This window comes from Oryzias latipes, chromosome 16, assembly GCF_053564925.1.
Source record: "Oryzias latipes strain Hd-rR chromosome 16, Olatipes_Hd-rR_3.1".
Taxonomy (NCBI): Eukaryota; Metazoa; Chordata; class Actinopteri; order Beloniformes; family Adrianichthyidae; genus Oryzias; species Oryzias latipes.
In genome coordinates, this window is record NC_136252.1 from 2783976 (window position 1) to 2805636 (window position 21661).

The 21661-nt window shown below is 43.6% G+C and overlaps 1 protein-coding gene across 2 annotated transcripts in view; it reads left to right on the top strand.

The window, feature by feature from the left end:
* Positions 1-21661, top strand: part of znf407 (zinc finger protein 407) — a 180618-nt gene that overhangs the window by 23311 nt on the left and 135646 nt on the right. The window lies entirely within an intron of this gene.

Sequence of the window (21661 nt, forward strand, 5' to 3'; positions counted from 1 at the left end):
CTGTTTACACTCTCTCCCACTAGTTTACAGCCCCTCACAACCCCAACCTAACATTACCGGTGCAACAAAAATAGAGAGCAATACCTCAGCTATCTAGCCGTACAGTTTTACCCAGATGCCAGTTCAGGCGAGGAAAACAAAGACGTTCATGAATCTAGTCGTCTACAAATGGATGCATGAGAATAGAGCGGAGCAGGAAGGTGGAGGCTTGTTGCTGTGGGTCCTACGACACATCCACAACCTTTTTTCAGCAACTTTTTGTCTGCTTCTGATGCACAACAATTTGAATAATGGAAGACTCAGAAATTCAATTTTAATCTTAACTTAGTGGGTCTTTAAGAACAAATTTCCCTTAAACTAGAGATAATAAGGTCATAATATCTACCATTAGTATCCATTCTCTTGCTTCCACTCCTACTTCTCACAAAGACATGAAGTGGTTTGAAGTTCTAAAGTGTTTTGGCTCAGAAACTGGTGGCATTTAAAGTTATAAAATATTAGCACAAACTGTCAGAGGCTCGCATCCAACTCTATGTTGGGGATTCAAGCCCTCAGATGTACTGCTAAGCCAAATAGCGCTCTCACTTTGTGCATCACATGTGGTGTGGCCCACACATGCTCATAGCAGGCTCAGTGGCGGACAGGGCTTCCGCCTACACACCGCTGCTACTTGCACATTTGTCGCACACACCAACCTGTCTTTGGTTTTATGATTAAAACTGTGATGAGATTTGTGGAAGGTTCACGGGATGTTAGGCCTTCATTTTTATTGTTCTTCTATAAACCACTAAGATACCACATGTAAATAAACTTTAAAACAATAGACCCGATTGTCCTTCATTGGTTATTTCCATAAAATGCCTCCGCATTGGCTACTTAAGTCAATCATGTTCAATTTTATTGTAATTTCAGCCTACGCACTTGTTTAATGTAACCCCCCATGCTCTTTAGCCCCTCATTTGCTGGCATCCTTCAGGTCTAATATCGCAGGATCCCCGTGATTCCCACATTTATGAACTCATATTGACCATCGCCTATGCGAAACAGATAATAAGCAGTGATGAATGGGTGACATTAGTGATGAAAATTACATCAACCTTAACAGGCTATTGTATTAACACACCTTACCAATTGCACTCCTCCCCACAGCCCGTTTAATTGATTAATTGCTGACGTGGATGGATGAGGGGTGGTGGGTCCTGAATTGGTGGTTGATTACTAGTCAACCATAAACAGCAGAAGCTGCAGCCGGCCCTCAAGGGGGATATTCATGCACCCCAACCTTATGGTCGTTCTTTTTCCGGCTCTGACACTAGGAAAAATATTTGTCCATAAAACCCCGGTACCACGGGCTGACATATAAAGCCGTCTGTCACTCCTGCTCTGCTTTTGCTTGCCCTCCCTCCTTCCTGGCCTGTGCTGTGGCTTCTTTAGTGCTCAGCACACCCATCGGACTCTGAAATCACCTGTCCTCTGCGCGTGCAGACACGGTCCCTCAGGTAACCCGTGCACCTCCCTAGCTTTAAGTACGGGCAAATGATGGCACCATGAGTGATGCCGCCTGCGTCCTTGAGTGCGATCCTCTGTGTGTTGTAGCCAAGTCTAGCTGTCTCCAAGCTCAGCGGGACACATCAAACACCCCCGTTAGAAGAGTCCCAGGAATGTATGTGTGGATAATGTTTACAATGCCTCGTGTTTAATGAGAAGAACAGGGTGTCCTTTTTAATGTGTAAACATTTCCAATGTGGCACGACAAAGTTATTGAAACGTAAAGCCGCGTACCACATCTCCTCTACCACTTCCTGTTGGTTGGCCTGCATCCCCGCCGGCCCTGGGGGCTCATTTGTGTGAACTGGGGAAGTTCTTGCTTTTTGGCTGCCACCAAACTGCCTTGGAGCTTCTGATGGGGGCAGAAGAGGACCCCCCCACTAAAGAGGAGAGGACATGTAGCCAGAAAAGAAGGGGCGCTAATCGTCAACTGAATATTCCTTGTTCCGTCACATAGAACATCACATTAACCTCTGCTTGAAGAAGCCCCTCTGGGTCGAGGCGCGGGTCTGAACCCCAGCAGCCAGCCGTGAAAATGCTGACACATCTGCCGGCCCCGCAGGAGAGGGGGAAACAAACAAAAAAATGACCAACAGAGGGATGAAATCGCATAGAGCCTGATGAGGACGAAAACAAGCAGCGGAGAGGAAGCGTTTATTCATGAATTCTGTTTGTTCAGCAAAAGCAAAGCGGGGGTCAGGATTATGCTGCAACACCGATTGCTGCTTTTCCATTTCAGTTAAATTTCACATTAACCAGTTAACCACTTTTATGGTCATTTCAAAGCTTGCTTGCTGCCTTTGGAGTAACCCCCCCTCCCACCCCCACCCCTCCAATCCCACCCATCCCCAAGTAAATCAGATTACTGCGGCTTTTAAAGGCTTCAACAGCTTCAAGTAGAGTTGGAGAGTTGTTTGTATCTTTGAAACCAAGTTTGGAGTCAGCTTTAATGTGATTTGTGATATTTTCACTGAACATTAGATGGCGCCATTCAACTTGTTAGAAACACAGTGTGCCCCCCCCCCCCCCCCCTGCTAAGTGTCCCCGGCTCTGATAAAACACACATGGGGTTCTGTTCATTTTGTTGAAAGATGAGTTCAGATATGCAACTTTCTAAAAAGCATCCACATTTTTTACTCCGTTCTTCTTAAAGGAGACATCCATAGAATCTGTGTTCTGTGAAAGTATGTGGGTTGGTGGTAATACCTGAGCTGGAAGAAGTTAGATTATTAGTTTAAATCATAAAGTTTTTATAAACAAAGCAGACTTATTTAATGCAAAAACCAAACAAACAGACAAAGCAGAAACTAGCGTTGATATAATTTACTTCTGCGGCTAAGCTGGCTGTTTTTGTGCCTAGTTTTTTTTTTAGCTGTTTTGCTAATTTACACTTTCAAGAGTAAAAACATCATTAACAAAGTATTTTCTTTGAAATGGTAGACTACCTCTCAGTGTAGGTGCAGGACTAAATGAGCCTCGCTGCTGCGGTGGCGGCGGCGGCGGCAGCCTCGCTGCTTTAACTAGGACGAGCCTCTCCATAGCGGCAGACCTCAGGGGCCGATCAGCGGGTCTCCTGAGAGGCTCCCTGCACGGCCGTCTCACCAGGCTTGTCACGAGGGAGCTGGACTGGCTGGCTTGGTGCAGGGCTGCTGCGATGATGATGATGATGATGGTGGTGTTGGGTTGGTGGGTGGGTGAGGGCTGACATGCCGAGAGGGCAATTACAGCAAGGACAAAGACTACACAGGGAGAAGTCCCCACAGCAGCCCTAATGAAGAGAGCAGGTTAGCCCGTTAAGAGCGCCGGGGAAATGAGCTTCAGTGCGTGTTTGTTTGCCACCGAGCATGTTTGTGTGTGTCTAACCTACCCGAGGAGGATACGTCTTCTGAGGTCATGTTGCAGCCATGCTCACTAACCTCACCAACTGACGCCCTCCTGACTCCATGTTCTCTCCTCAAACTAACAGAAAAACGGGGAAATTGTCTTATGTTTTTTTTTTTCTTCCTTTCAGGCAAAAAACTCCCATTGCAGGCGATTAATGAAAAGATATCTTTAAAATAGCCCCCTCCTTTTGTGGGTAATTGTTGCACATTAGCGGCTTTACAATTTGTTTTTATCATTTCGCTTAAAGATTTTTTTTTTAATAATATCCCACTTAAATATTCAGTGCATTATAACATGCAATCATTTAATGAGTGTGCAGTAAAAACATATTCTTCACATGAAAAGGATCATTTTCAGAGAAGAGTGAACCCTTTTCCTTCTTTTGGTCACTTTTGCACACCCAGCATCCCGTTGATTAAAGTCACATCAACAGATACTAAATGAAACTTCCACGCTTTTCATCTTTTTGTTGTTATTTTTTGGAGGAAGGGTGGCAGAAAAAGAGAGATGGTATAGACTTGATAGTGCTGTGTTGGCACAGCCATCTGGGATCTGATAAGAGAGCCTGTGGAGCGGCGCTTATTCAAATCAGTGCATGTTCACAGTGAATGGGGAGCAGGTAAAGGCAATAAGATACAACGCGATAACCTTTCTGGAAAGGTAGAGGGAATGTTTTTGCACTTCGTTTTGCGGCTCCGCTGCACAAGAGGAGGACTTTAAACGGAGCCAATTTTCACCACCTCCCAAAAACAAAAAAGCTGGAACTGATTAGATACTAGAGAACTTTATTTTTATTGCTTTAAAAGGAATTCATTTTTTGACGTTTTTTTTCTTTTTCTAAATGAACCGGCTGTCAAGCTCCTCTCCACCCGTAGGTGCACGTCTGCGGCCTGCGATTGTGTGTAAACACATGTTCCAATGTCACATGACCCGCTCGGTTTTTAACATTCACCCCTCCTTAATCTCTTTAACACCAAGTCAGATTAAAGCTGAAAGTAATCTGCAGCCTGGATGCAACATGGAGGAGAAAAAAACCAGATCAGCGTGTGTTTGTGTCATAAACATAAGCATTACATGAAATCAATTACATTTAATAAATCTGATCCGCAATGATCGGTTTCAGAGCCACTGTGCAGCAATCTGAAGTGAGGCTTAAAGCCTAATTGCGCAGTGGAGGGCTGGCGTGCCGGGGACTCTCAGGAGGGGGGGGGGGTTACATATGTTGCCTGCACCCAGTTCAAGACAGCAGCGATAGTGGAGCACCGGGGTGAAATGCAACCTCCAAGGGGCCGCCGTGTTAATGTGTTTGGCTGGTTAGAAACGTTCGCCTTTCAGACTGCGACCCAGAAAAACATCACAGCTCACGCTGAAAGTTTTGATGATGCAAATAAAAATAAATCATTATATAAGTATTTTCCTTTCTACACCCGGGTATAAATTTACTGCTTGTTATTTTAACAGTAATTTGTAAATACACATCTTGTTTTTAGCATTTTTATGCTCATAGTTGTTTTTTTTAAATGCGTTTGCATTTGTGCTGAAGACATTTCTCACATAAAAAAACACAGATCTCCATCTTTAGGGGAACTCCTAACAATGTCGACCTCAGTGCTTTCAGACTGAGCAGGTTCCTGACTTGTGGGTCTAATAACGTGTTTAGTGCAGGCCATTGTGCAGCTCATTACGGTCAGGGGTCTAATGTGCAGGCTCCATATTTTCATACTGACTTTATGCAGCCTACTAAGTGAACAAGATAATGAAACAAACCCTTCCCCCCCGTTTGCAACCAAACACAGCTAATCTATTGTATTAGTCCCCCATGCTCTTGGATGCGGGGGCAATTATTTTAAAAAGTTTCGACAGCGCGCCGAGGTGACAAAGAAAACATGTGAAAGGAGAAATGCAGACACTTTTGATGGCTACTTGGTGTTGCGGATAGGCCAAACGGAGGTGGGAACCCGCCACTTTTAATCATGTGGAGGGTGGCGGCTTTCATAAGAGCACGCAGCGATTCTGACAACTCTAATAAGGGGAGGCGACAGAGAAACTTTGTGCGTTAGGGGCAAAACAGAGGGGGAAGGTCTTGTTTTTTTTTTGTGTGTGTGTTTTTGTTTGAGATGAATTTCACTATCTGAGAGTGGATTTGTGCTGAAGGAATGTCAGCATTAATAAAGGGCTTTGGGGACAAGGTCAGACCAGTTCTTGCACACCGGAGCACCGAGAGCCTGATTGTTGCTCGGGAGACGGGGGGGGGGACAGACACTCAGCGAGTTGCAGGCGTGCGTTAAGTCACCGACAGGAGTTTCTCCCGTCACTTCCTCGTCGCTCCGTCTAGTTTATGGTTACTCCGTCTTTCTTTATTCAAAGACAATCTTTGCTCTGGAATAAAAAAAGGGAGAAAAAAGGAATGATGCTTTGAGGATATAATTAAAGATATCGTTCAAAGAACAACTTTTTGCATATTTGAATTATTACTGTCGTTAAAAACCACACAAAATATGGAAATATGATTGCCGGAAGCACATAAATCAATGATCAGCAAGGCCTCAGAGCCCAATAAATATGGGGAGTTAAATACTTTAAAATGCAAATCACATTGGAAATTTGCATATGTGTGAATTTAAAGGAAGTGTGCTTCCTTAAGAGCCTCTGAGGTAAAAGCGGGTGGAGCTGGAGGGGCTTTGGGGAGGGAGAGTAAAGGACACAGACAGGCAGGCCAAGCGTTTGTGTGTTTCCTCCGTGTTTTCCCTCCTCCTTGTCATTGGTCAAGTCGTTGGATTGCTCTAAGTGATAGCGGCTGAAGTGGGCTGACAGATAAGACTGCATCTCTTTTGTGAATCCAGAAAGTGCCTTAAGTGATTTGAATAATTAAGAGTTAATTATTCTTCATCCATCTAAATCAGAAAAGGACAGATATGGGAATGGAATTATAATATTCGCCCGACACACTGTCTCCTTCTAATGTGGTAAACTAAAGTGACTGTGAATAATACCTACTGACCTTCCAGTAATTACGCCTCGCTCGGCAATTTGCTTGCCGTCGCTAATTGAGGGTATTGATTCAGTGATACTCGTATTAAAAATACATATGTTTTATGGGTGAGATTTTTTTCTCCTGGTTGTGTTTTAATGTATTATTAATCCTTATTATTTTATCGTATTTTTTTAAACAATAATTAGGAGACAGGATGTGCTGCACTGGAGGGTTAGAAGAGTTTTTTTCTAATCACAAGTTGTGTGTGTGTGTGTGTGTGTGTGTTTGATTTGGCAAACTTTTCCACAGAATTTAAAGTGGTTTTTGTGAACCATGAATTAAATTTCAAACAGATGAGAGGTTGCGCAATTAAAGCTATGCTGCATCATTTTGATTATTTTATAAACACAATAGTGACACAAAAGCAACATTTTGCAAGTGCAAGGAAACTTCCATGTGGGGTTCCCATTGTTTTTGCATTACTTCCCGTAATAGCTGGAGATATTTAAGGATGCTCCTGTGGTATCTGTGGATCAATGGACACCGTGTTTCTTTGTGCATTAACACTCAGGTTAGAGCGTTAGGTTAAAAACCTGCACCGACTCGCAAGGAAACTTAGGAAAAAGGAGAGAGAAAAAAATCAATTTTCCCTTTGGAGTCACAGGGGCAATCTGTTGGTTCTGACGGCATCCCTTTACCAATGTGCATGTGTCTGTGTGAGCAATGTGGGGGTGGTCAGACCTGTCACTCTGGAGGGTTTGCATGTGCGAGTGCCCTTCCTGGCGCCTGCAGGTATTGACCACTGCAAATGGACAAGGTGGCTTGCTGCAGAAGCATCTCTCCCGCCTCTTCAGCGTGCAATATTTTAAGCCTTTTCCGACCAGCAGAGCTCCGTGGCAGCTCGCAGCCTCATAATAACCCAGATAGGGATCGATGGAAGTGGATTTAGGCACTTACCCGTGCTAAAATTGGTAAACTCATTTGTCTTTCTCGAGCAGCGTTCTCTCCATTGTTTAAGGAGACACTTAAAAGAATCCCCTGAATTAAGATAATGTGACTGCTGGTGTGTGATCAGGCAGGCTCAGCTGAAAGGACAAGCAGCTTTAGCTCTTTTATTAGCTCTCTGTTTAAGGGGCCATACATGTTTTGACGGAGTCCAACTCTCTTTATTTTATTTCTGTCATGCCGATTAGGTTGCCAAAAAAATCCCCACCAGAACCCCCTCCTCACATGATGTGTGTGTGTGTGAGCAAAGAAAAACAGGGAGACTGCATGAAAGCAAGCCAGCTCCAAATGAGACGGACCAAAGTGTGATAGCCCTGCTGCTCTTCGGCTTCAAGCTTCCATGAACGCCTCAACACAAATTCTTGGTGAAGGACTCAATGGATGCCGTGAAATCGTATTTGCCGTACAGCTAATGGCACGGGACTGGTTCTGCTGGAATGTTCCTCTGAGCAAGAAAACACATCCTTCAGCTGTGATGCACACTGACCGTTTACCACGCTCACTGCCATGATGCTGAGCCACATCGCTTGTAAACGTGTTAAATAATTGTTCCCTTATTCAGGAAATTGAAAGAAGCAATTGCATCTTCAGGATTCACTCGTTCCTGGTGGTTTCGTGGCTCTTTCTATCCTTGACTCATAGCTGAAGTGTGGGACATAAACACCACCTATAACAGCAGCTCCTGTTCCAGCCTCCATCTAGGTGGTCTTCTAGCAGTCAGTTTTAGAAAGAATACAGAGAATGTGACATTTCTGCCTACATTTGCTTGAAAAGAAAGAAAACAAAAGCAAATAGTTGTTTCAATTAATCCTAGACGACATTTCTTAAACATCCGAGCTTCAAACAGACCTTTCATTCTTTTTACCCCACTCCCTCCACGCGCCCCTCAGCGTGTGAAACTACAAAGGGCCGTCCGTCTGAGGGAAGGGGCTTTTCTGCGGGGGCCGCTGGGCGCCGAAGCCCTGGCTGCTGGTGGTCATTAGGCGTCACTCCGCTTAGGCCGGGTGCGGCGCTGAATCCCTCCTGACGTGATGGAGGGATTGAGAAGTTATTTGGTTGTGCGGTTCCTTCTGCTCTGCTGGTCATCTGTCCTCTGCAGGGCCCGTCAGCTTAAACAGCACACACACTCACAAACAGTGGCGTGACCCCTCCACCAACCCTTACAAGCACCCGCCGGCAGACGGAGGAAACTGTGTGTTCAGAAAGAGACAGAGGGAGAGAGCTCAAAGCCCTGGAGGGGTTCTCTGGGGGCTGTTTTGCTGGGGAGTCAAAGTGTGCAGCAGAGCTGGGGAGGTTGGTCAGGGGGGCTATTCTGCAACTGTACAGACAATTCTGATCAATATTAGTGAGAAGACACATACATTTTAACGATTACTCCAATAATTAAAATGGCTGCAAATTAAATTAAATCAACACACAGTCAGTGTTTTTGGTGAGTTCAGTCAAGTGTGGTGAAGCTTTGCAGGAGTGTAGCCTCTGTTATTATTTATTTTAGGAATTGACATTAATAAAGGAAACGCTTTCATTCTTTGTCTTAATGAATCAACCGTAGAGAGCAGCGCAAAAGTTTTGTGTCGATGTTTACCGTGAAATTGTTGACATGGGGGCTAAAACGCCCAAAACGTTTACCCTCTGATGAGATTTTGCTCTTGAACGGCAATCAAAGACTGACCGACAAATGGACACGGTTAAGAAGTTTCTGACCTTTAAAAACAAGAACTATATTTGGTTACCATATGGTTATACGTAACCCAGTTTGCCTTATTTTCCCACATTAGTTAGAGGGAAAAAAAATAAAAAGAAGGAATAATGTTTCGATGCGAATAAAAAAATATAAAGTTCAGGGGGAGAATGATCAGATTCTCCTCCATGTGTGTTTTGGACGGTGCTTCTTCTTCTGTGTTGCTGTCAAATGCTGACACAGACACCAGCACTGCCCTCTAGCGGTAGTCAGTGGGAAACAACTACTAAAGAGAAACAACAAAGATGTAAGACTATCTATGTTGAAACTATGCAATAAAATAGAAACTTAGACTCCAAAAAATACGGAAATCATTTCTGGCTGGGTTGTTTGTATTCACGCATTTCATGTTGATCCCCAATTAATAGCACATACAAAAGAATTGGATTAAATCCAGAAGGAGGCAGCACAGGAGGGGACAGGAGGGAGCAGGGACGGCAGAAATCTGCTGTGGCAGTGAATTCAGAGTTTGTGTGCTGTGTCGAGCACAATAGCTGGGGCTAAAGGAGAAAGAAATCCCGCTTTCATGTCCCTGAGCCACGTTCACACCCACCCTCTGAAGACTTCTGTTTCACACAGGTAGGCAGTTTGGGGACTATCTCTGTAAGGAAGAAGAAGTGTGGAAAGTACAACAGACAAGAGGAATCAAAGGATGTCCCTGCTTTTAATAATGTAACAAATATTATAATTTCCAAAAATAAAACTCCTCTTCATCCTTCCTGATAATCTGAGCTGTAATTTATTCCAACCCAAGGCCGTATTAGTATGCTAGCCAAGGGCAAAATGGTTACGACAAGAGCGAGTTGCCTCCAAAAACTTTGACACATATAAAAAGAAAGTGAAACGCTGAGACTCCAATTTGTAGTCCTTAACTAATCGACTGCAGTGAAGTGTAACTAGTGTAGATCATAAATGCAGACTAAAAATGTAATCTAAATGAGTGCCATGCAGCACGTAGGATTCAGTCCTCCACGGCACGCACAATAATGCTTTATGAACGCAAAATTAAAGGTTGAATACGTTTTCGATGTCGGACATAAAGAAAATATTACTGAATCCCAATACTGTGCTGCTCTGAACCGCCAAGCTTTCCTGTTTATGATTAATTGCAGCTGAATTCTAAAACTGCGTCTCCTTGTGTTTGTGTGTACTTCCTTCCACATGGATACATTGATGCCGCTTTATGAAAAACCGCACAATTCATTATAGGAGCGGCAAATACACGGTAAAGGATAATGATGACAGCGGTTCATGCCGTTTGGTGTACGTCTGGATGTCACATGGCTTTTTTGTGTGCTTGTGTGTAGTGTGAAGGGGGACGCACCCATTTCTTTTTGTCATTCTGCATCATCAAATTAACGTTCGAACCGTCAGTAAGAAAAATACACCATCGTTTTCTATCGGTGACAAAGAATATATTTTGGTTAACGATTGCCTCTGTTGGCTTTTCCATTTGTAAATGTGAGGTAATGAGTTTCTTTTGTGCACAATCAAAACTGGGATGTTATGTCACTTTGCTCCAACAGGCCTGTTCCTGGCGTAATGGTCTGTCATTTGGTGATAAACTGTATGCGTAAAAACATCAAAAACAAAACCCATAAATATTCCTGTAGGATTTGATGCTTTTCTGACTCCTCACCAACGTCCAGTGCAGAAAGCAGGAAGTGTGGGAGGTGCAGTCGGGCTGGGGGGGGCCTGTGGCCCATTGGCTTCCTTTCACTTGTGGGCTTTTTTTTTTTTCTGGTGGGACTGCGTCGGTGCCTGCCTCACACGCCTCATGCCCTTCCTCCCTGATGAGCCCCGGAGAGCTGCAATCAAGAGTATTTTTGCTTGAAAATGTATATATTTAACTTATGAAACACTGACAGTTTCGCTTGATTTATGGAGCAAGGCAAGGTTTAATTAATTGAAAAAATGTATATTAGCCCGTGACTTAATTATTAGCTAATTAATCAAAGTGCTCCCTTCCCTTTTCCCCTCTTTTGAGGCATATTTCTGTGTACGTCTGACACTTGAATTTCCTCCTGGGGTCATTTTTATGTGAGGTCATGTTTTTTCCTCATGAGTGCTTGTTGAGTTGGTGCATCGCGTGGAGCCCTGGCATTTATATCGATCGCATTGATGTTGCACTTGAAACAGGAATTGCTCAGAAAAGCTGGCGTAGTCGTGGTCCTAACCGTATGGTCAAACTGATCCACTTGTGGCAAACCATCAAGATAAAGAGAACAGACGTGTTTTCAGAACCGTTCCAGTGCTGCACCAAACCCCCAAACATGTATAAAATGGCTTCTTTCACCCCCTTCACAAATACTTGTAGATAAAAAGATGGTTAAAAGTAGTTCACACTTCATGACTTATCTTTACAAATACCCCCTTTCAGGAACAACTTTGGGTTTGTATAGGACACACAAAGTATTCATATTGTGTGTGGCAGCCCAACAATTAGCCAAAGGTTAAAGCTGATCCTTGGGGTCACGGTTAAAACCAGGCAAATAAGTGTCTCAGTGTTGTAGCTGTCAGTGGTTTATCTCTCGGGGCTTGAAGGCATTAATGGTACTTTTCTACCATTTGGTTTTCCACTGAAAATGGGGAGCAAGTTGGTCTAGAGATCAAGGATTTCCCTCACAGGAGCTTTTCCAGATAGCTGCCTCAGGAAAATGATGGGGAACAGTTCTGGAAGCGGTCGGCAAAGGAGTGGCTGTGTTCAGAAGCCAGGCTTACCCCCATCAGATATCCAGCCCTGACCGGCCACCGGTGTCTGTGCATGGTAATGGGAAGTGTTTTAAACTGTTAAAGCTGCTGTGAAAAAGGCCCGTCTGAGTGCAGAACTGTCAGTTTGCAGTGAAGCAATTGGGGGTGGGGGGCTGTCATGGCTGTCACTCAACGAGAGGATGAGAACGGTTGGCCCTAATGGATTCCTCCAGGCGGACGTCTTACACAGTGGTTAGAAGTAAAATCGATGCGTTGTCATGAGTGAGTAAGGCATCATCAAACGACCAGGTGGACGGGAAGCCAAGGAAGGGGAAGGCTGTGCGGACTTACATCTATATCTCAGCTTCTGTGTGTGTGTGTGTGTGTGTGTGTGTGCTCTGTAAGGCAAGACAGACAGATGCTCAGCTTAGCTTTACACGCCCAATGGGGCCTCTGCTATGATTGTAAGCATGGAAGGGGTTTCTGACCTCCATCATCTCTGTTGCTTTTATTTTCCGGTTCTCTTGGAATCAGACACAGATACACGCAGACATGCCCCCTCCCCGCGCGCGCACACACAGATAAATGTGAAGCTGTGCAGACGATGGGTGTGTTGCTCTGACACGTTAAACATCATCTTGAAGGCAAAATCACTTTTCATACAGCTGATTTCCATGCAAAGACTCCAGGTTTTGACTAGAACCTGCAGAGAATGACGCAACAAAAGGCCAGATAGGCTAACGCGTTGTGACAGAACTTCACATCTGCACATCTTTCTGGAAACTGCAAATGATTCAATGTAGTGAGAAGACCAGATTGGAACACCATGACAGCGTAAGATAAACATGGGGAACCTGCAGGAGGAAAGACGAAAGCTACAGTTTGAATAGTACTCATGGTGACAGTGCGGTTGAGAATAGATTTAGTGAAAAAGAAAAAAAGTCAGCCTGAAAAACCAAAGACATAGGCCAAAATGGTCATAGGAAAAGATCGAAACTTTTTTGTTTCTTGAAAATCTTCTAACTAACTAGTGCATTGGCCATTTTGTAGAGATATCTGAATTCACAATTCCCAAACCAGGTGCGTTAGAAATTTTGCAGAACTCTCTGCAACAGTGTGCATCAATGCTCATGTAGACCATGATGGATTGTGTTTTTTTGATGTGACAAAATGTGTTCCAACAAGCTCACTCCTGATTGGTGAGAGTGGTTGCCATAGTAATTCTGACCGACTTGGACGAACTACTGCTTACTATTGTCGTCTGGTTTCAACATGGCAATGTCTGTATTGGAAAAAAATGGCGACTGAATTAACCTCATTTGGTGGGAACTTGAGGTAAACCAATTTCTATGGGTGACGTCACACTCGCTTGGTCCAGTTCTGTCATACAGTCAATGATTCTGACAGAATCCTTCTGTTGGACTATTTCTTAAAAAAATATTTCTCCGTTCAGCATTTCATTAACAGCACTGGAGTTATCTCTGAAAAAATAAACTTTTTAAAATGCTGAATACACAAAAGAGTAGATGTTGATTAAATAGGGCTCTTAAGCTATGAAAGTCCTAAATCTGCTTTGTTCCTGTAACATCAGAATGAGTCTGAGCGGGCCGTTATACCTCAGCTCTTCCACCTTGAAAAGCTCCGGTGGGATGCCTGCAAGAGAAGAAAGGTATAGGCCTGAAGCCTTTAAGTTGATTTTTCATCATTTTCTAATTATTGCAATCCAACATTCTCTGTCTTTTCCTCCTTCCTATAACGGCAGCTTCTTCCCACTTGTTTCCTCCGACAGATGAACCATTTTCCCTCCTTTTCTCCTCTCTATCACTTTCAGAACCCCAGCCGCTTTTTCAAACACGCTTCTTTTCAACAAAACATATTTGATTCTCTGTCCCTTTACAGCACGAGTTCCTTCAGGGTGAGGAAAAACACGCTCCTGTTTTTTAATCTATAGCCACCAAGTGCTCCTGAGTGGACTTGTTGTGGGTGTGTGTTTTGTGGTTACGCGTGTCACCTTTCTGCTTCTAACGTGTCAGTTCTGCTCCGTCTCAACGCTGCCATTGCCCATATTTATTTGATCTCACTAATGTGGGTCACCCCTGCTTGGCGGTCATCAGCGAGGCACAGTCAAAAAGCTTTGTCTGAACTCTACCTTTGGCATGATTTATGGGCCGGAGTGACGCTCGCCTCTCAGAAGGGCCGCCATTGTCCTGTTACAGCTGTCAACTCTCAACGTAGGGGAGCTTTGTCCACGTTGAGGCAAACCAGACCTCTTTCTTTAAAAAGAATCAAATTATTTCATCATGTTGGAAATGAAAAGGCTGTAATTACTTTTAATTAGGCCCTGACTTTTTTTTCCCTTTTCCTTTTTTCTCTACCTCCCTTTCCTCCACTTCTTTTTTTTGTCTGCTCCCGAGTTTCGGAGGTGAATTCTCCTTCCAGAGGGTTTGAAATTGCTCCAAATCAAAGGCTTTCATAAGGTGGAGTGTAGGAAACAATTTTGTGTCCAGTTAGAAGTTGACTTTTATAGGTTTTTGACCCATCTCTTGGCTTTGATGCACAGTGAGGTGTGATGACACTGTAATGTTTGCTTTGAGATCAGTCTAAATGACTGACCCCCCCCCCCCCCCGAGGAAAAATGAGAAGCAAAACATAGCAGTGATGGAGTGAGAATGCAAACGCCTGACTTTGTAGCATGAGCGGAGTCTTAGTGAACCGTCTACCTCATGGCAGCAGTTAAAGTGAGTCTGTGCGGCCGTGTTGGGTTTCTCCTGCAATAACAGCCCCGCGCTGCGGGGAGCGCTGCTCTAATGGCTGCCTATCACGGAAAACCATTTTCTGCCTGTTGACTTTCCACATGTATCCCTACCACACGAGTCGTGTCGTTTTAGGCGGCACAACAATTTGCTAAGCAAATCCACTCACCATTTATCTATCAAGGCAGTTGGTGTGTGTCTGGAGAAAGTTGAGGGGGGTGGGGTGGTGGGCGGAGGAGGATGGAGGGCGGGAGGCAAATATTTTCTCTGGCTTGCGACAGCTCAGTGAAAACACACTCCTCACGCTGATGTGTATTAGAAGTGAGCCTGGCAAATATTAGGCCTGCCTTACAGTGGCAGAGTTGGGTTTGGATGGAATGGGACGAGCCGGTCGGGATTTTTCTTTTTCTTTTTAGAAAAAACAAAAACAAACAAACTGACTTACATACTGTTTGGTGGAAAGACAAGGAAGTGGCCTCATTCCCAAGAAGTTATAGGGCTGCTGCTAATTCTCTTATTTTATGACTTACATAATTCTATTCTGCTTTAAAGATGGTCAAAATGTAGAATTTACTATAAAGAAAGAATATCCTCACATCTGAATTGGTGAAACAGCTTAAACGAGGAGTCTGCTACACAAAAAGAGCCGTTTGGTCGAGTTTCTAACAGACCAAAACTGAGCAGCAGCTGCCGAGTCTCTGTTTAGAAAAATGCATGTTATGTTTTAGTGACCGTTAAGAAAGACATTTATAAAATATTTACAATCAGTGAATATGATAGTGTTATATGTCTTTTAAATGTAACATTTTAAATCTTTTACTTTGGACAGAAGCACATACAAGTTCCTTTCAAAATAGAAAACACTCAGTGTTGTATGAGATCCTCCTGCAGCAGCAGATTTACTAAAAAATGCCAGGTAAGCCAATTTAAACATGTCTGAATTCAATCCTTACTGCCTAACTATAAAACCAAATAGTGCGAAACTATCTAGTGCCCTGGATTTTAAAAACAATTTGAATACCATGCTTACTGATTTTTATTTTTTTATTTAAAAAATGACATCACTGATTTCTCAAAAGGAAAACCTAATAAATATGAACATTTTATGTAAACTATGAATGAATCCACTGTGTTCTGAAGATGAAAACTTGATAAATAAATGAAAATGAAAGTTTTGTCATGAAAAATCATTGAAACGCTATGCATTGTGGTCTATATTTGCCGATCTCGTGAGCATCAGTGCACCCTGTTGCAGAGACTTCTGGAAAACGTTTAGGGCATTTTGAAATTGTAGTTGAGGACAGCACTACAAAATACTGAAGGAGTGGTGAAGGAGGTCAGACACAAGCATGGCGTGTACAATCATTAGGACTTCCTCCTTTTTCTCCTTATTCTATCTAATTTAAACATGACCACATTGGTGAACAATAAAAACAATGATTTATCTAAATGCACTTTTATCCTTTAAGAACTTAAGAACAACATACTGTTGTTGTGCAGCAGAAGACCAAACACTTTAAACGTATTCAAAAAATAAGCCGCCATAAAACAAATTAGCCTACACAACCATTCTGTATTTTAAGTATTTGTATTTTTTTCTTTAAAGCCACAATAGGTGGTGGTGGATGGTGGTGGTGTGTGTGTGTGTGTGTGTGTGGGGGGGGGGGGGGGGTTAACAGAGCTGTATGTGGCTCCGGAGCCTCAGGTTGCCGACCCCTGGTTTAAACTAATACTTGAAGGCGTCTAAATAACATTTTTCCTTCAGTTTTGTGCCCAGATGCTGGACATCCCCGTCTCAATAAAGGTTGGTTGAGTTGTGGATCGGAGCGCAGAAAGCTGCGCACCCTTCCCACCTCCACCTCCACCTCCACCTCCAGCCCCCAAACAAATCCTACTATTTGCTCAGCTGGACATGCGCTTGTTCAGGTTGGCATCTGAGCCCAGGAGCACAACAACAGTAGACTCCACCCACATTTCTTCCAATGTCAAATACTTCTGAGAGAGAGAGCGGAAAAAAGCAAGGGGGGGGGGGGGGGGGGGGGTTATGTGTGAAGGGGGCGGCCAGACAGACCGGTGATGCGCCTTCTTTGTCAGCAGCAGAGCGCAAAGAAATGTGACAGAGCGCTGGAGGAGGTTTCCAAATCCATTTCCTGCTCTTGTCCGTCCATATCAGCCGCCGCCGACGGATCTGCTGGTTCTTATTGTGTTCTATTATGTGGGGGGGTGGGGGGGGGCAGTTATGGTTGCTGGTGCACACATGCCTAAAAGTGATGCGTCTTCTTTGATCTGTTCCAGTGTGAGCTGCATGAACAGCTCCACTGCCAGGCACACACTCAAACACACACTCACACACACACGCACACACACACACACACGCACACATGCAAACTCACACACACGCACACAGCAGTTTGGCCCTTTGCACTTTTTATAGCCCTGCTTAAGCTTCAAGTGTGTGTTTGTTCATGCTTGTGTCTGCTTTTAACTTACTAAGGCATCTTGGTTTTTTTCATCCTCATGACCTTTTTTCTTCTCAGATACATTTGTAGACTCAGTGTAATAGGAGCTGCTGTTTGAGGTGCAGCATTTATTAGTTCCTTATCTCAGCTAATTACCCATTTAATGGCCACATACTCACACACTTCTGTTGGTGCGTAATTAGCAACTGGACAATTATGAATATGCATTTCCCACTGCTGCTTACATGGGGATATGAATATATTCATTCCTAATTCCCTCAGTTGATTTGTCACGGTTTTCATGACGCTGACTTCAAGGCTATTGATGGATTAATCAGCCCAATCCTGGTATCAGTGACTGCTCACTCGCTGCTTGTCATTCAGTTCAGTGTACTTTGGCCCCTGTGGGGGGGCACGGACGGGTTTAGCCCGTTCAGGACTTGTTCCTGCAGTGTTGTATGCACTCGTTCTGATTCTTCATTAGCAACAATTGATGCTTTTGGCCTGCAGACGACCTCAGGAGTCGGTCCAGCAGCAGCAGCAGCAGCTGTGAGGTCTAATTCAGTTCTCTCTGGATCTCTGCCAGCACGGAGCTCTTTGCTGCAGATTTCTTTTTTTCCTGGTCTTCTATTTTTGCACAGTTTCAGTCTGGCCTTAGAATAATAAGTAGCCACTTGATAAACATTTCAGTTTTTGATTCATTTGTGGCTGCAGGACTGGACAGTTTGTTCCTGTTGCTCTTTGTTAGCTGCATGCTTTGTTGTTTTCTTCGTCCTCCGCAGAGAGGATGCTCGGAGCGGTGTGTGTCACATCCGGTGCGTCAGGATGCCCAATGGCTACCAGTTGCTGAGTGGAGCTGTCCTGGCCAATCAGCTGTCGGCAGGCTGACCTTTTCGCTGCTGCCCTGACCCTGATGGGAGGTGAAGTGTGTGGCTGGTAGCAGCCAGTACTGGCACAGCAGGATGAGGAGGAGGGGGCTGGAAAGACCCTGGCTGTAGGGAAAGAAGTTTTCTTGGCCAGTCACTCCGGTACCTGTGGTCCTTCCTGCGCTGGAATCATCTCCAGGTGCTTTCATGACGGCCTCACTTGTCCGGGTGACTCCATGTTTCACATTCAGGGAAAAACTTTTGCGTCTTCACAGAGTCTGTCTTTAGGTGTATTTCTGTGACTTTGGGGTATTTTAATGTGTCATCAACAACACTCTGTCCTCTGAAGACTAAGCAAGAATCAGAGGATATTGGAAATATTCAAAAAACGCGGTGCTGAATATTTTAGACGGGAAAAAAACTCCTCTTCGCTCCGCTTCTTGCATGGCTTAGTCCTCAGAACAGCCCCTTTTAAAGTCAAGTGATGGGGGTTAAGTTAATTATGCACATTAGGGTCTGCTGCCCCCCCTCGCTCAAACATGTCGGTCGTGGGTCGGGACGCCAAAACTCTGCCTTTAATTAGGCACATATGCATGTGGCGGGGGAGTGTCTGTCACACACGCTCTTTCAACTGCAGCTGCATGCACGCAGACGTGAATGCACAAGCAAACACAAGCAAAGGAGATGAAAGATGCTAATCAACTCCTTGTGGAAGAGGAAGCAACTTTTTTCTCTCTGCTCTGCAAGGGGATAAATGGCTGAAATGACTCGCTTTACAGGGAGAGGAAGGTCTAATGGTTAAAGACACGCTTTAAGGAGGCCTTTCTTTGGAATGGTTGTGTCTGTGTTGGTCTTATTTGCTAATATTGAGACATGTTTGGTCACTAAGCTGGAGAAAGTTCTGTTTCCTGACTCTATTTGATCTCCTGCGACAACAGGACTGATTGATGGAATCCATTTGCAGAGACTGAAGGAAGCCAGCGATGCTCAGGGAAAGGCTTTTGATGCAAAACTTACCGTGTCAGGATCTGACGTAATCAGAGAACTGAAGAAGTCCAGATGCTAAGAGCAGCTGCAACTTCAGAATCATTGTAATAACTAAACTTACTTAAGCCAGCGCTTGTCTTTTGTTTGCTGCATCTTTTGTCATTTCTCTGTGTTTGTTCAGAATCAAATGTGGAAGGTTTTTTCTTCAGAGGAGGGGGAAAAAAGCAAAAAAAACTTCTTTTACCACAAATATATAATGCTAACTTTTGCACATTTTATTTTTAGTGCTCCATGTCGTCTCACAACGACATTTTCTTCCCGTTTCCCTGTTACTAATTAAAGATGTTCTTCAAATACTCTCCAACTTTCCTCCTTTCCTTTTTGTGTCTTGACCTCTTCTCTGCAGCGGCGGCTGCCTCATTTGTCATTAGAGGATTGGCCCATTATTTCATTTCTTGTGATAAAATGACAAAAGATTACTCACGAGAAATACTAAATACAGAGCTGGACCGATGGGATCTCCCCTCATATGTAACACAGCTGCGCTGCGCCCCGAGGCCTCATATTTCCTATTTCTTCTCTCTATTATATACATCCAGCAGTGTTGTAGATATAAGAAATTGTGTGTTTTCATACAAGCTGCTTTTTGTGTGTTTTGATATGATCGGACACCACAAGCTGATCATCTTTTTTTTTAAGCTGGGAGAAAATGAGAAAATTGTAGCCGCAGAGTGGACAGACGCATCCCAGTCGCAGCAAAAGCAGCTTATTATTTTATGCAAACAACATATTCAACAATCACATGGCCAAAGAGGTCTAAATGGAAATTCAAAAAACACCTTTTTAAAGACAAAAATTGGTTATAAAAAGTGAACACAAACCACTCCATATCTGTATCTAAGATGATTCATATTTTATTTCAAAACAGCTCCTGCTTTGGTCCCATTTTTCAGAGGTGGATAATAGAAAATGTAAAGATATGGCTGGTGAAATATGAGTCGGTTTGGGTAGGTAAGAATGAGAAAAGATTAGCTTGAGATTAGAATAAGAGAGATGGAGGAGGGATGCAAGTCCTGCAGTGTGTGTGAGTAATTTTGTCGCTTTGGGGGGGTGTGTGTGTGGGGGGGGAGAAGAATGATTGCACACACTCCCTCTCTACTTTGTTTTCCGCCCGTGCCCACATCAGTACGGACGTCTCAGCCCGACCTGCTCGACTGCACTTACACCCCTGTGTGTGTGTGTGTGTGTGTGTGTGTGTGTGTGTTGGTGTGTGTGTGTGTGTGTGTGTGTGGTCACACTCGGCGTCTGCGCTTTGGCACAGACACCACATGTAACATTGACTGCGTGCTGCCTGTCATGCCAGCCACACCGGCACTGTTGTTTTTACATATTCATTTGCCTGTTTGTATCAGACGAGTCACCTGGAGTGAAGCTCCTGCTGTTGTTGATGCAGCCAGGCAGCTTTTTCCACTCTGGTGCTGCTGTAGTTCGGAGGTTTCGGAGGCTAAAAAACTGCCACCATGTCACCACTAAAATGTTTGCAGCTGTCTCTTTATGTTGTATGATTCAATTTTGGTTGTTTTCATTTGCAAACATCTGTTATGGACTTTTAGAAATATGTAGTACTCTTTAAGTCTCGCTGGAAACTTCACTGATATGTAGACTGAAAGTTTCGGAAGTTAGAAGATTTTTTTTTTATTTTGTAAAAAGGCTTTCCTGCAGCGTCAGTGTAAGCTCTCCTTCACTGTGCAGTGATCCCATATGACCATTTGTATCATATTTGATACATGCATTCCTGACATCCCTATGTCATTAGCATGAACAAACTTTCCTTAAAAACCCTCTGTATTATAACTTGTTAACTTGTTCCATGTTTTCTTTTCAGCACCCTCCCATACATTATCTTTAAAGGACATTCTTAAGTTGCAGCTGTGGCTTCGTAGGTAGGAGGAGACGGCACGGGTCACTGTAAATTGAAATTTTCAATTTAAAAGTTGGGTGTGGGGCTCTCGAACCCCGGTCCTCTCAGTGTGACGTCACACATGTCTTAGATGATTTATAATACAGTTACACCATGATAAAAATATGTGGATCAAATTTGAGACAGTGGTAAATAAGGTGCTTTTGTCCTAAACACTCATGTCAATATTTTTGTATTTTAAACTAACCGTGTTGTGAGTTAAACCTACCAAATCACCCGATGAGTCATAATCTATACTATCTAGTTATCATAAAAAACAGAATTGCAGTTTTTTGTGTGTGAATTCCTTAAGAGTTTAAAAACACATCTTAATTCAAAATATTGTGTTTTCTATCAATGATTTGATGTAATAGGCTTCAGAAAAAGTATTTTTCTCTTGGTCGATACCAGGTTGATGTCACATTGGGGGACATTACAATAGAAAGTATTGTTCTCCAGTCCTAGAAGCTACTGATAATGACATGCATAAAGGAGCAGTTGTCCATAAAGGAAAATAAAAATCACATTTTCTGTACATAAAGAGTTCTGTTGTTTTTTTTTTTTAATTTGGATAGCTGGGGCTTTTTCACAGAGCCTCCTCTGATGGCATCTGCTTTTCTTTAGACGAGAGCTCAGCGATTCACCATGACTGAGGCGGCTGGGCCGACTTGCTTGAAGTTCATCTGCGTCTGAGCTGCTCCGCTCCCGACACAGGAGAACATTGATGTTGCCATGGCATGCCCTTGTTTTGTTTTGGACATTAGTAAGCCAAACATTTGGATAAGGACTGATG